This window comes from Propithecus coquereli, unplaced genomic scaffold, assembly GCF_000956105.1.
Source record: "Propithecus coquereli isolate 6110/MARCELLA unplaced genomic scaffold, Pcoq_1.0 Scaffold228, whole genome shotgun sequence".
NCBI lineage: Eukaryota > Metazoa > Chordata > Mammalia > Primates > Indriidae > Propithecus > Propithecus coquereli.
Genome location: NW_012147819.1, coordinates 957,882 through 964,824, shown reverse-complemented (window position 1 = coordinate 964,824; position 6,943 = coordinate 957,882).

Sequence of the window (6,943 nt, the reverse complement as noted above, 5' to 3'; positions counted from 1 at the left end):
ATATATATTTTTAGTTGTCCAGCTAATTTCTTTCTATTTTCAGTAGAGATGGGGTCTTGCTCTTGCTCAGGCTGATCTCGAACTCCTGAGCTCAAACGATCCACCCGCCTCTGCCTCCCAGAGTGTTAAGATTACAGGCGTGAGCCACCGCGCCTGGCCAGGTTATTGTTTTTAAAAGTATAATCTCATCATGTTACCTACCTCTTCAGCACCTTCTATAGGTTCCCATGTGTGCCTCCAGGAAAAAGGCAGCATTCTGGAGTCTGACAACCTGGCCACATCCTACCTTCCTCTCTCACAATTTGATGCGTCCCATTCACTCAAGCAGCAAGGTGGGCTGCCCCTGATTATGTCATACTTATTTTGACTCTCATAGTTCATATTAGGTGGGCAAACAGTACTTGAATGAAGCACAGCACAACTCTTCAACAGAGCTCCTATGTTAATGGATGGGATCTAAATTTGCAAATCTAGAAGACAATTTATTCTTCATCTATTAGTATGCTTGTTGTCTAACTGTATCCCAAAAAGGTGCCAACCAGCATTTGAGTAGAGCTGGCTCCTGAAGCCATGTGTGCTCAAAGTCAGCCCAGCCACTGGTATTTGTGGCTTGGAGGTGACGGCTGCTGCTACTTGAGGGGCTCTTGAGTGGTGAGTGGTGTGGTCAGTTCTCACTTTTTCAACCAAGCCAAACCTCTCAGAGTGTGTTAGTAACTTAGTGCGGAGCAGGCAGTGGGTCCTCAAGCCAGGCGCCAGCACCAAGCCCTATAGAAGTTCTAGTGACTCTGGAAGCTGAGGTGTGAGGATCCCTTGAGCCTAGGAGTTGGAGGCAGCAGTGAGCTGTGATGGCACCACAGCACTCCAGCCTGGGTGACAGAGCAAAACCCCATCTCAGGGGGAAAAAAAAGAAAAATCTTGTTTTCCTGCTCCATCTGCAGCTTGCTCTTCCTTCTCCCTGGGCTGCCTTTTCCAGAATGCGCCATTTCCTGAACCCAATTCACTTTGTTTCTTCTAGCTTCTACCTCCTAGGCCCTGAGGCTTTTGGTGTCTCCTACATCAAGTATTTGTATTTGATTCTGTCATTAGGAACCTCTAAACAAAGCCTTCAAACCAAAATGAACAAATTTCAGAGAAATTTAAGTCTAAAAGAAACCTATACAATTGCTTAAGGAGTAAATCTAATTCATGGGTCCTCTAGGGCAGTGGTCCCCAACTTTTTTGGCACCAGGGACCGGTTTCATGGAAGACAGTTTTTCCATGGATAGGGGGTTGAGGGGCAGGGGGCACCTGTGGACCTCTGTGGCCTGGTCCTTAACAGGCCATAGACCAGTACCAGTCCGAGGCCTGGAGGTTGGGGACCACAGCTCTAGGGAACCATATTGAAATGAGTCTCCTATGGCATAAGATTGAGGCATCAAACTGATTTTTAAATCATTCTCTCTCTCTGTCTCTGTCTCCCTCTCTCTCCTTCCTTCCCTCCCCTCTTCCCTCCTTCCCTGTCTCTATTTCTGTGATACAGACCAAGATCTACTTTACCTAATCTTTAATCTTTATTCTTTTTAAAATATATATCTCATAAGATCAGTTGTTCAGTATTCAGACTATAGGCTGTATCCTTGCCTCTCAAAATTGGAAATTGCAGAAAGAAACAAACTTTGTCCACTCTATAGTTAAACAGATTTGCAGACAAATGCAAAGACTTAACAAGCCTCCTTCTGGTAACATCTGTCTCTAAGAGAAACTGCTAGACCTTGTTTTCTTCAAAGGGTAGAAAGTGTAAAATAAATAAAATCAGCAGAATTGTTACTGTCACTATGAATGCAAATTTGCATCAAATATGAGAAAAATGCAAATGTCATAGTACTATAATTTTCCAAGCAACTTTGGAACTGGCAAAGTGATATTTGTGAAGGCTAAGAAATTTAAAATGGTAAGTTGCCTTTAAATACAATAAATAGTGACTAGGCTCTGATCATTCAGAGGGAGAAACTTTTTTTCTGGATGCTAATTAGTGATCTCTAAAAGTTTTAAATAGAAAATGCCGTCACATGTGATTTTAATATCCATGTAGTGCCCATGGCATTTCCCTTGCCAGAAGTGAGTACAGGTACTTTGTCAGTAACAGTGCCTGATTTGTTTGAGGGTAGGAGAGATTAAAGGCAATTACCCAACATACAGGAACAAGGTAATAAGACACCTGATGGCACTCATCCCTGCCTGTCTATACTGCATTTCCTTAAAGCCATTTGTCCATTTTCTCCCTTTTAAGGTGCGTGTGTGCACGTACGAGTGTGTTTTGGAGACTAGGATGGAAGAGGAGACCAAAGAAAACAAAATACTGTGTATATCACTGAGTTTTCACCTAGAAAACCTTCAGCTAGGCCTTGTTTTAGCGTACAATTGATTCAGTGCTTAGAAAACTGGTTGGTATAAGTCATGTAGGGTCTGGCTGTTACTCAAACCTTAAAGAGAAGACAGCTTTCAAATATAACATGAAAACATCACTTCTTTCCGTTACCCATTATCAAAAACAAGTGTGTGCGTCTCAGTAAGAGGAATGAAGTTAAAGAGTATGTCAGATGCCAGTTTCTTTTGCTATGGGTTGTAACTGTTTTCAAATTGTTTCCCCTTCTAAGAAGCTGGAAGAGCAAACAGTAATTTGAAACCATAACACACACACTAGAAGCAGACTCCAAACAAACCTAATGAATCAACAATATTGGGGTGTGTGTGTGTGTGTTCTCTGGGCAAATACTATGTGCACATCCCAGGCAGGACTCTGTAGGACATACAACGGTGAGCAAAAGGACATATTGGTGACTTAGCAATTTGTAAAGTCCTTTTTGCTCCCCTCGGAAATCCAGTGTGTGCTTAATTTAGTGGACCAGCTATGGACAATCCCACTAAGCTTCTATTTTTAATAAGAAGGTAAATACTTTGGTTATGATAGCAAGTAATAAACCAGCCCACAACAATCATAATCAGTATTTCTCAAGTAGAGTTGGAGAAATAATTAAAATCAACCACTATGGAGAAAGTTAAAGGGGGTAAAGTTTTTGTTGGAAATACTACTATTCAAGTTTTGACTGGCTTTGCACGCACAGAGGATCCTTATCAGATACTTAGCATGACAATTAGCTCCGTTTACATGCCTTTGTGGACCCGACCAGGCTAAAAATCGAAGGGGGCTCTATCGGGGTTAAATCTAGGACTTCTTTCATCTTCCCTACTAACTCACTGGCCCCCCACTGAAAAAAGAGGGTGCTGTATTTAATCTAACTCAAAGAGGTTGGTATTAAATATTCCACCATTCATATTTTAAAGTGGATGAAAAAAATTTCCCTCACATTTCTAAATCCCTTTTATCTAGTGTTTTTGTACATCAACTTTTGTATGTTAGATAGTAAATTCTATATTAGATACTAAAATAGAGTAACATGTATCTGTACAATATATTCTCTTGGTGATGATTTCTTGGAGTAGGCTGGAAAAAGGCAAATAACATGTAATCGTTCTCGAAATGTTGCTGGTTTTCTAAGTCAAACTATAGGCTTCCTACCCACACGACCCGTTTGCTGAAGGCACAGGTAACTGAATTTCTGAATTTTGGGGTTTTGAATTGTGCCCTGCTTCCTGTGGGGTGATTGATGGGCAGTGTCACTGCAGGTGTCTGTTTCACATGGCGGGGGTGGGAAGGGGTCGCAGGGCAAGCACAATTAAACACAGGACATTTGATTGACACTGTAAAACAGAATTATTTTTATGCTGGAAATGGCTCCCCCCTTCCCCTGCCTGCAAAAAAAAAAGATGCAATTTCTCTTCCCAAGGGAACCGAAAACCCTCTCTCTGTGAATTATTTACCCAAAATTTGGGGTCACAAAGACACATTCCATTTGTAATTTTAAAAAGATTATAAAGAAGGGAAAGCAGAGAAGATACTAGATGTTTACACAAATTCATTCATCCCTCCTCACTCCTCATTATGAAGATCTGAGCATATGTTGTAGCTTTGCATTCTTTCCTTCACAAGCTGCCTTCTTCACAGTTCATCTTGTTCAATGAGGAGACTCATTTCCAAGGGCAGCTCCTTGCCTGCTGGGCATGACCAGGTTAAACCTTGTCTACTGGAGGGGAAGGCAGAGATGTGAATCCTACCCCAGCAGCTCCACTGCACAGGGGCTCATAGAAAGGCGGGCCCCTTGTAGTCCCTGTGCTCGCGCTCGTAGTGCAGAGTCTACAGAAGTTCCTTGATGGCTCAGAGCCCTTTGTCCTGGGTAGAGGCTGCATAAGGAAATCAGAGGACTGGAGCAAGGACAGGGTCATAGAGGAAGAAAGAGGGCCATGGAGATTTATGATCCATTCCCAAATTTTTATTAGTATCCAGATTTTTAACAAAAGTCATATGTCATTCTACCTTTAGCCAAAGCTCTTGAGATAATGGCAGAAGATACATTGTTTTTGGTATGTGTTTCTTCTTTGTCATAATAAGCCAATTTCTTCTTCATTAGGCAGCAAAAATCGATACTGCAGTAAAGAACTTATCTGCCAGAATTGTTTTCAAATTCACCAGGAAACCATTTTTGTAGATTCTAAGTCTCCCCTGAGTGACCTTGAAATACCCACGCACCCCAGTCCTTGTGTGCCTGTAAGTTATAATCCACACACTTGAACGGTTAGGTTAACTAGTTATTAATTTCTTTTCCTTCTCAAAAATGGAAGCAGTTAGGCTGACCTCCAAATCAAAACTAAGATCATACATTAAATTACTAAATATTCTAACCAACAATTTTCCCCTAATGACCTAGAAGCTTTGCATGAATTCTGCCACTTCAACTGTCCAAATATATTCTAGTGCCACTAGGTAAAAAGGAATCAAGCATTCTATGTTGGATTGACCGGCAGGGAAATAAGGTGTTAAGAGTCAAAGCCTACAAGTAAATAATATTGTACTATATTAAAGATTCATGGGAGGTTTAGTTTGACAACATGGATAGGACCATCTGCACTGACTGAGCTGCTATGGTATAATGGTAAAATGCATCCTTCCCCCCAACACACATGCATGCACAGAATCAAGACATTCCAGTCTGGAGCTGAAGGCTGGCTGCTTCCATACTCAACCACTAATAGTATGTTCTCCAAACTAGTCCTTCCCTTCCCCACACCATTCACTCCTATGATTTGTATAGACTTTCTCCCCCATTAAACCAAAAAGTTTCAGGGCAAGGCTGTCTTCTTCATCATTACCCGAAGGCTCTGACAGTTGTTGGTAGCCAATGTGTCTGGCACCTCAACTTGTGATCCTCATCACCATAAAATGACACCAGTGGGCCTGTGGTCACTAAAAGCCCCAGCAGTGCTAATCATGGTTATTGAAAACATTGAGTGCCTTTTATGTGCAAAGCACAGGAAGGGCTACAAGAATGTTCAAAACAGTTCTTGCCTTCCAGAGGCTTCTATGGTCCAGAAAGGAAACCACCAGGTTCAAACCCTTTGAAGCCTGGCCCTCTTCAGGGCGTTAGTGGAATCAGGTGATGAAAGTCAACAAGGGTAAGCTGACCAGTCATTCAGCAAATACTCATGACCGTTTAAACTTACACATTTTTTTAAAAAACTCACTTGATAGTCTCAGTGAGTTAAGATGTAAGAGCACGTGAAGAGAGCAGCCAGGTATCATGACATTTTTTGGCAAACTGAAGAAATGTAGACTTGCACAGGCCAGGTAAGTGAGACATTTCAGAAGACATGCTGATGTTTGACCCGGAGCAATGCAGCCCAGCTTTGAACTGAAAAACAATTCCAGCTTTGACATGGTTTGGGGAGAAGAGTGATGGGGATTGAGTTCTTTCTTCTAAAATTTGATAAGGCGATCAGGCAAAGAGGATTGAGAATTGAAGCGTGTAGCTTGGATCTTCTGGTTCTTTTAGGGGTACACAAAGAGCTGGGGATTCCTGATTTTAAATAAGGAGAAACTAACTTGGTAAGACAAGTGTCTGGCTCTGTCACGGCTTGGGCTAAACTGTTTCCATAAGCTAGGTATACAGGACTCCGAAGAAGCCACTGTAAGGAAAAACGATATAATCACTTTTCATATAATGAAAAGTCACCAGACTAAAAATTAAATTAATCATGAAGTTCTCCTTAATTAATTGGATAGTCCCAGTTCACTACTAGTGAACAGGAATTCACATAAAATGAGCTAAAAGGACTAAATAGGCAGGGTTCTTCCTAGAATAAATGAAGGTCAGTGTTGAGGTCACTAGCAAGGAAGTCTGGAGTAGCTTGGACTGAAGCTACTTGTGTTTTGGGGAAAAAAGACTTGTTTTCATTGCTCTAGTCATGAGCACAAATAGTGACTCAAAAAGCTTGAAAACTCGAAGACAACAAAACTCTTATATGTCGTACTTTTTATTAAAGGACAAAGGGGCAAGTTAGGGCCAGAGCCTGCTCTGAAGCTTTAATACTTTACATTCCCTTGTGAGTTTAGGCAAGGTCTCCTATAACACACACACACACACACACACACACACACACACACACACACACACAAACACACACACACTCACATTACTAGATTTGGAGCTGTTCACTGCAGTTTCTAATTTCTCTCATTGTATGGCTGGCATAATTGGAGGAAAATGTTAACTAAACTTCATAAATAAAGTCTGGTGAGCCTTTTCAAAGAAATACAATTTTGAGAAAATAAAGACATTCAGATTATTTTTTAAAAGACTATACCAGAGGAAATCTAGGGGACGAATTAAAGGTCTATCCTCAAGTGGCCAACACCAGTCCAAGAAGAAATTGTTAGTGCCTCCATCAGGAATTACCTGAACCTCTTCAGGGTGTTAGTGAAATCAGGTGATGAAAGTCAACAAGGGTAAGCTGACCAGTCATTCAGCAAATAAATACTCGACCGTTTAAACTTACACTTTTTTTTTTT